Here is a 9,369-nt window from a genome sequence, read left to right as displayed (position 1 = left end):
ATTATCCCAAGCCACATTAAAAAGTTTCAAAGGCGCATTCATCAACTCGTCATTTTCCACCTTAAACATTTCAGGAAATATTCCATCCTCTCCTGGGGCCTTAAAATTCTTTAACTCCTTTATAGATTTTGCTACCTCTTCCAAGGTTATATCCGCTGTTTCTACCTGCAAATCTCTCTCGGCTGGCAAAATATCCTCTTCAGCTGGGATTGGTCTATCTAGAACAGATTCAAAATGCTCTTTCCACCTTCCTTTTATATCCAAATCTTTAGTCATCAAATTACCATTTCTATCTCGTACTGGTATTTCCTTCCTTCTCGTTTCAGTCCCTGTTAACTTCTTTATGGCCTGATACGCAGCTTTTGTGCTCTGTCCGTCATTTTTACTTAATCTAATTTCTGTCTCTGTTGCCTTTTCATCATATAGCCTCCTCTTATCACGTCTAACGAGACTTTTTACATCAGAATGTAAAATCCAGTACTTTACTCTAAGTACTTGAACTACCTGGCCATCAACATGTTGTTCTTCACTTCTTAACTTCGCCTCTTTCCTTTTCTGAATTGCATTTCATCTGACATCCATTTTTCCCTTCTCGCTTTTCCCTTTTTCTTAATAGTAACCTTAGCACTCTCATGCAAAGCCTCTTTTACCTCTCTCCACATTTGATTAATATCAGTCTTCAGATTCCATCAAAGTCTGCTGGACTAGAAACCTGTTCCTACATTCCCATCGAAACTTTTCCTTCGTGTTCTCATCATTCTCAGCTCATGAAAATCATAATTATTATCTCCTGTACAATTACCATTAACGTTTCTCTTAAGTTTTATTTTAATCTTTGACACAACAAGTTGATGATCACTACCTATATCTGCTCCCCTCCTTAAGCAAACATCTTGCAAATAACCCCTATGCCTTCTGCTAATTGCAATGTGGTCAGTCTGGTTACATTATTTACCACGTGGTGAAATCCAAGTAGTCTTATGTATACTTCTATGCTCAAAGAGAGTTCCACCAATTATAAGGTTTTTTGCCAAAGAAAAGCCTCCAAATCGCACCCCATTTTCGTTTCTTATACCAACACTCTCCTTACCCATACAATCTTCAAAGCCATCAAACTATGAAGGGTGTATAAGTCCCTTATTGTATTTATGCTGAACTATGGCTCCTAGGTGCATGTGTTAGGACTCCATATTATAATTACAAATCATAATAGATAGATAGATAAATAGATAGATAGACAGCTCTATGCGAGCCTGGGAATGGGAAATGAGCTTGCAAGTTACACTGAGGAAAAGCTGACGACAGATTACGAAGTAGCCAGTCAGGAGATGATGCAGTTAGTTGTCAGCAATTCACCAGAGGAACAAAGCCTTCTTGACCATACACACACATACACACATACTCACACACAAGCTTCTAGAACTTTCCAATCACAGGGAACACACGTGATACGACTCTTGTTTCACCAGAATTTAGGAAAGAGAGCTCAGAAGGAAGCTAGCCACAGAACAGACAGGTCGCAGGGAGAAGGGCTTAGCAACTTGAGAGAGAGACAGAGAGAGCGAGACGGGGAGATAGCTACCGGGACTCTACTTTATACTTCGCTCTGTGTGAGAGACTTGTTAATATTTCCAAGACAAATAAAAATAGTTCCATACTATTCTTTACCTCTCCTCGTCATTGAATGACAAATGGGAAAGAAGATTATCTACTTACAGAGCTACTCAAGTATAACAACCGCTCGTCCACACGTCTAATATATATATAACTTCTCTACAAGTAACTACAAAGTCTTATATGACACATGGGTCAGCACCTGATGCCACACTGAGGAGGATGTGAAACAGAATAAATGTTTGCAAATGTTTCTTGGAGCCTTAAGATGTACAGGTGTAACTCATAATGGAAGTGCAGGTGAGGTGAATGCACAGGCACAGACACAAGTATTTTCCCAGAGTGTGACAAATACATAGCGGAAAAATTGAAGCATTTGGAACACGCACTGTTATATCGCCAGTTGTATTATTTCTTCAGATGGAAGTGGAAAGATAATTGTTTCTTTGACTGTTCCTCTCCTCAGTATTCGTCAGGACCATCTTTTCTCAAACAGCATATGAACTGTTCCAAATAGTGATATAGGCAATGCGGCCTCTACCCCCCGGCATCAACACCTCCATCTTATGCAGGGTGTTCGTCTGCCACTTGCCATTCACCTCTGCTTCCTGACTCAGAAGCTTAGTGTGAACATGAATGACTGTGATTAGTTGTTTAAAAATGTACTGCCTTGGAAGCCACCCAACATCAGTGTTGATTTTTCATGGCTCCCAGCATCGAAGACCAAGGCTCCGGGGTCGGACGTCCATTACTTGATTGATAACATCATCAGGCATCATCTGGGATCCCACCAATTGTGCACCGATGACTTCAAGTCGAGTGAATGTGTGGGTGTTAATTTGTGATTGAATGAATATGTCCTCAAGTTTTAGTTGCCGTCCTGTAGTCCTATACATCTGTGCTTACCTGTGAACTGTTTGCCATCAGCAAAACCATAGAATACGCTCTAAATTCTCGTTATGACTCAACTGTCATTTATTCAGACTCTACATCAAACATTTGGGGACATACTTCTTGCACTACTGATTCTCATGGGATGAAGGGCCGCATTATTAATGAACTACTTTCATGCAACAAGTCCTTCACACTGATCTGGGTGACTGGTTATTGTCTTGTTTAAGACACTGAGCAGGCTGACTTACAGTACTTGCAAAGTCAGTTGTGTAACTCGTGGAGACTTGGAACTTTTCTCATGATCTACAGTCGAGTCTCTTCGTCAGAAAGCAATCATTAAATCTTTTGGGACAAGGTCAGTGGACTAGACTGAATATTCCAATGGGCAAGCCACTCCTTGACAACTGTGATACTGTAGCACCAGTCGAGCAGGGCAGCACAAGTCGAGCAGGGCAGTGGATGGAAAGCTGATGACAGGGAGATCTGGAGCTCCCGTTTCATCAGCCCTCGGGACTAGATCCCGACCATCCCCCGTTCTTGAACTTTTTCATGGTCTCAGTAACACAGAGAGTAGGCCAGCATGCTCTCCAATACAAGTTTCTCTATCAACACCAAACTACATGCACAGTACACACCACACTTCCTTTTCAAAATTTTGAAAAATGGCGTCGAATAACTAAGCCTCGGAGTCCCCAGGGAGGGGAACCATAAATGCTCCCACCTTCTGTCCGTCTCCTGGTGACGGCTCAAGATGCCTGGAGCCACTGTCTGACTCTCTTCTTCTTCATTTGTGCAACATTCGTGGCCTTTCCTCTAACTTTTGCTCTGTTGAGCACCACCTCTCCTTCTCTAAACCTCACCTTCTTTTTCTAAATGAGACTCAGCTGTCTGAGGGAAATGACAACAGACCCTTTTCTGTATCCTCCTACTTTCTCTATACTCATTTCTAAGCCAAAGGTGGCTGTTGTGTATATATACACAACAACTTCTCTTGCTCTCGTGTTCCTGAACTCTATTCTTTTAAATTCTCTACACTCTGGCTTCGGCTATCATGTCATTCTCTGACTAAATATATCTGTGCTGTTTACTTATCTCTTAATTTTACTGACTATCAAAAATTCTTTGACTAGCTTCTACGATGGAACACATTCTATCCATTCCTACTTTCTCTGAAATCTCCATTCTTGGAGATTTCAATGTTCACCACCACCTTTGGCTCTCCTCTCCTTTCACTGCAGTTTAATACAGCTTGTACAGCACCCTACCCGGATCCCTGATCACCTTGGAGAGAGCTCCAACATACCTGACCTCTTCCTTACAACTAATCCTTCTGCTTTCACTGTTAATCTTTTCTCTCCGTTTGGCTTCTCCGATCACAACCTTATCACCTTAACCTGTCCTATCACTCTGGTATGGCGTGTGGACCCTCCAAAGAAACGTCATCTGTAGCACTTTGGAGCTGCAGATTGGGAGGCCCTCAGGCAGTACTTCTTTTATTTCCCTGGAATGATTATTACTTCCATGGCCGGGAGCCATCTGGGTGTGCCTTGCGCATTACGGAGGTTATTCTCTCGGGCATGGTAGCATACATTCCTTTCTCATATCGTTTGACTAATGCATGAAAGCCTTGGTTTAATAACACTTGTTCTAATGCTGTCTGCAACAAGGAGAGGGCCTATAAAAGGTACCAGAGCCAACCCACCCCTGAATCACATTTTTAATACATTTCTCCCTGGAATCGTGCTAAGTCTGTTCTTCGCTCTGCTAAAACTAATTTCATCCGTACAAAATGCTCTCAACTCTGTAACTTGAATTCCTCCTGCTACTTCTGGCACCATGCCAAAAACCTTTCTAACAACTTTACCTCATCATCCTTCCCTCCTCTTTTCTACACTGGTGGCTCTGTAGCTATTTTTTCTACTAATAAAGCAGATCTCCTTGCTCAGACTTTCTCCTCTCATTCCACCTTAGATGATTCCGGTGCTGTTCCTCCATCACATCCCCCTCTGACTTCCTCATGACTAACATTAAAATTTCTTCAGCTGATGTATTTTCTGCCATCACAGGCCTCAATACTAATAAGGCATATGGGCCTGATGGAGTCCGTCCTGTCGTTCTCAATAACTGTGCTTCTGTGCTTACACCCTGCGTAGGCAAACTCTTTCACCTTTGTCTATTAACTTGTACCTTTCCTACTTGCTGGAAGTTACTCTCATTCAGCCAGTCCCAAAGAAGGGTGATCAATCCCAACCCTCTAACTATCGTCCAATTGCTTTAACATCCTGTATTTCAAAAGTTTTCGAGTCCGTTCTAAATAGAAAAATATTAAAGCATCTTTCCTATCACAACCTTCTTTCTGATCGTCAGTATGGGTTCCGTCAGGGACGCTCCACAGGCGATCTTCTCACCTACCTTTCAGACTCCTGGTCATCCTCCTTTCAGGGCTATGGCGAAAGCTTTGCTTTTGCACTTTACATCTCAAAGGCTTTCGATCAAGTCTGGCATAAATCTTTAATTTCCAAACTGCCCTCTTACGGTTTCTATCCTTCTATCTGTGCCTTCATCTCTAGCTTCCTTTCTGGTCGTTCTATAGCCGCTATTGTAGATGGCCATCGTTCTTCTCCTAGATCTATTAACAGTGGTGTTCCACAGGGCTCTGTTCTATAACCAACTCTCTTCCTTTTATTCATCAGTGACCTTCTAAGCTGTATATCTAACCCTATCCACTCATACTCTGATGACTCCACCCTTCACCTTTTCATTCGATTCCCACAACGTCCATCTCAGCAGTTACTTCAACAAACAAGGGATGAGGCTATGGCACACCTAATGTCTGCCTTGGCTTGTATCTCTGTCTGGGGTAAAAATAACCTGGTTGTTTTTAATGCATCAAAGACTCAGTTTTGCACCTATCAACCCAACAAAATCTTCAACAGGTATACCCACTAATGTTTAAAAATATTCAGTTTAATCCTGCATCATCGTTGAACATGCTTGATGTTTCATTGACTCGGGACTTATCTTGGAAAGTTCATATTACATCTCTTGTAAAATCTGCTTCCAAGAGATTGGGTGTGCTAAGCCAACTCCGTTCCTTCATTTCCGCTGCACAATTGTTGACTCTATACAGGGGTTTTATCTGCCCATGAGTGGAGTACAACTCTCATGTGTGGGGAGGCTCCCCACATACTGCTCTTCTCAATAAGGTGGAGTCAAAGGCTTTTCGTCTCATTAACTCTCCCCCTCTTACTGACTCCCTTCAACCTCTGTCTCTTCGCCGCACTGTTGCATCTTTATCTCTTTTTTATCGCTACTTCAATGGTCACTGTTTTTGAACTGTCTGCATGCATTCCTCCACTTCTACAACGGGAGCGAGCCCGTCTAGCAGGAAACTCTCACCCCTTTTCTGTCCAACTCTCCAATGCAAAAGTTAACCGTTACTCCCAGTCCTTCATTTATGCAACTGGTCAGCTCTGGAACTGTCTCCCTCTGTCTGTATTTCCTGCTTCCTATGATCTCCAGTCTTTTAAACGCAGTGTGTTCAGGCATCTCGAAATTAATGGATCTTGAATTTGTCTCTCTCTTGTATTTTGTTTTTTTCTTGGAAGGAACAGTTTTGCAGGCTCGTTGCCTTTAGTTCCGTCTTCGTCACATAAAAAAAAAAAAAAAAAATCGTCCCAGTCGCCTTGGGAAAAGGTTTTTGATGTGGTTAAGGATGAGCTGTACGTCCATTACCAATATATTGCCATATACTGAGAGAAGGTTATTCACTAATTTATACAGAAAAACACCTAATCAAAAATCGTAATATCAATAAACCCACCAGACAAATCGCCACCATATAGAAAGATCTTAAAATAGAAATAGTTAAACCAAACTAAATAGCCAATGTGCTTACATTAATGGGTGAAATACCTCGACCGACACAGCACAAGCGACAGTAATTATGTAATGCCTCTCTACATTACACTCCTTCTCATCACCTGCTGACTCTCAGGCGAGGCACAGGCATTAATATACGGAACAGCAATATTTGAAAGAGAACTAAGCAAGTCAAGAGCTATTTCATATACATCAACAATTACGAAAACTTAAAAAAAAAAAAAAAAAAGATACAAAACATCAACATATGTACAGTACAAAAATAGAATTACATCGCCCAACTGGACCCCATCAACTGTAAGTAACCAGTACCTCTTTGTATTACACACTTGCATTCATCAACGGGAGTCTTTCAGGCAAGGGACATGGTTAAATATTGGGGACATCAGTATAAGAAACAAAACCATCATAAGCAGGAACTATTCGAAATAAATCTACTGTCAACCCTAAATAAATCATACAAATATACAAATGTTCACTCGGAATACGAATAACCAACACAGTAAAATGGTTACACTACTCTGACCAAACCAGCCTCCCTCATGAAAGCCATCAATTTATTAATCATAATGAGATCATAATAGGAAGGGTGAAAAGGGCGTCTGCTGTGCTGCAGTATTTAAGGGAAGCACGTTCACAAATAAATCGCCGACAGCACAGGATGTTTTGGCCAGTAGATAACACCGCACCACAGATGTCCCAGTACGTTAGGTTAGGTTGGGTTAATTAAAATGAATGGCAAGTTATGTCAGGTAGGTCAGTATAGGGTTAGCGTTCATCTAAATTTACTTAACCTAACCTTACCTAAACTTAACCTAGATTATAGTAGCCTAACCTAAACGAATCCTAAATTAATCTAGACTAAATTATCCCAACTCAATTTACACTCATTTCACGAACGTACTAGGTATTTCACGAATTTACTGATTTCACAGTCTGTCTGAACACACACACATACACACACACACACACACACACACACACACACACACACACACACAAGAAAAAACGCATTATACCAGTATTATACTATTAAGAAGCAAGATTTGCCAGTTGGGTGGTCGAGAAATTTCCCAGTGTTTACAGTAGCCAGCTCCGGTATGAGTCAGAGTTGCCCGTTAGCTTGCTGTTTGTGAGCGTTGTTGTTTCGTAAGTTATGCATTAATTTTTGTACTCTTTATCTCAATAATGTTTTATTTATGTGATTGTTTGTTAAATTATGTAACTTAATTTAAGTTTGTATTCTAAATAATTTAGTGTTGTGTGGGAGAGCTCTGGCACGTTTTGATGTCTCCTAGTTGGTAAATGTTTTAATTGTTGCCTCGTCGAGTGTGTGCTGGAATTTTCGAGAACAATGGAAGTTTACATATGGATGGGGAGGAGACTAGAGCAAAGTCAGTTGGTTTTCAGTTCAGTTTGAGTGTAGTGCAGTGTCAGTGATGTGTGTATATTTTCGGTACTTGTGAAAACGGAGGCAAACAGTGAGATGTTATTGAAGTTTGTACATCATTGGTACTTGTGAAAAAACAGTGAAGTGTTGTTAAGCATTAAGTATGATTGCAGTTAGTAAAGTTTCTATAGCTCCAGTGTTTGTGAGAATAGTGAAGTGAAGTTGGAAAGCATTCAGTGTAATTATCTGGAAATAAAGATTTGAACTTAGGAAGCCAGTGTTTATTTATGATGCCTGAGCTGACCTGTGTACTGTACACCTGAAGGCTGACCATAGGGAAGAACATCTCACTCGGCAACGTCTTTCCTGTACTGTACAACTGCTGTTAGAGCTTATGGAAGTGAGGGGTGGGGACGTAATACTGGTGTCAGGAGTGTGGATAATTTAGGTCCTGCAGTAAGTCTAATCTTCGGCATGAAGCAAGGTGGTGTGCAGACAAGATCCCGAGTTGGGCAGGAGGAGGTGACCCTGGCTGCAATTATGAAGCTATTACAAGCATGAAAGAAAGAAATTAAAGAACAGTTACAAGTACAAAGTGTCCAATTACAAGCACAGAATGAAAGACGACAAGCACAGAATGAAAGACTGTAGGCACAGAATGAAGGACAGAAAGAACTCTAAGAACAACTACAGGCCCAAAGTGAGGACCGGCAAGAGCTCAGGTATCAAATCAAAGAAAACTGCGGGCACAGAACGAAGAAGAGAAAGAACGTTATGAACAGCTTCAAGAGACATTACAGGAACAACAGAGGGAATTACAGCTGAGAATGCAAGGACAGCCACATGCTTTTATAGGGGAAATGAAGGAAGAGCAGCAACAGTTTAAGGAGGAAGTAGTGCCAAGCAAGAGCAGCAGAAGTATGAGGTAAGCAATAATGTGATGGAGTGTAAACAACATGTAGATGACCAGTCGAAGTCAGTTAGTGAGGAAATAGTGACGGAGTGCAAACACCATGTAGATGACCAGATGAAGACAGTTAGCGAGGGAACTGTGATGGAGTGCAGGCAGCATGTAGATAACCAGTTGAAGCATGTAGTTGACCATGTGCAGCTAATTAGTGAGAAAATTGAAGCTGTAGAGAAATATTGCGCTGCTGAGACTCAGGTTTGTGTACAGTGGGCATATAAAAGGAAAGGACAGTGTATGATGAATCCTAACGGATCCCAGACATCTAAAGGTAGCATTACAGGGATAAATAATCAGAATGCAGAAGTTTTAAGTCCTGGTCTTAATTACGAGGCCCCAGTTTTTTTTGGCCCCAAGCCAATGAAGTGCATGGCTATAATGGAGGTCCAATTAAAAAGAAACCTCACGATTTGATGATAGAGTATCTTGGGAAGCTTACCGTGCACAGTTCGAGTTACTTTGCGGATCAGAATGGTTGGGATGGTTGGCAGAGGGCAGTGCAACTTGAAAGCATTCAGTGTAATTATTTGGAAAATAAAGACAGTGAACTTAGGAAGCCAGTGTTTATTTATTATGCCTGAGCTGATCCTGCGTACTGTGCACCTAGAGGCTGACCATAGGA

Source organism: Coenobita brevimanus, chromosome 40 (assembly GCF_032717465.1).
Source record: "Coenobita brevimanus isolate Jiangsu-jjx chromosome 40, ASM3271746v2, whole genome shotgun sequence".
In the NCBI taxonomy this organism is placed as follows: Eukaryota; Metazoa; Arthropoda; class Malacostraca; order Decapoda; family Coenobitidae; genus Coenobita; species Coenobita brevimanus.
Note: the sequence above shows the minus strand (reverse complement) of the source record.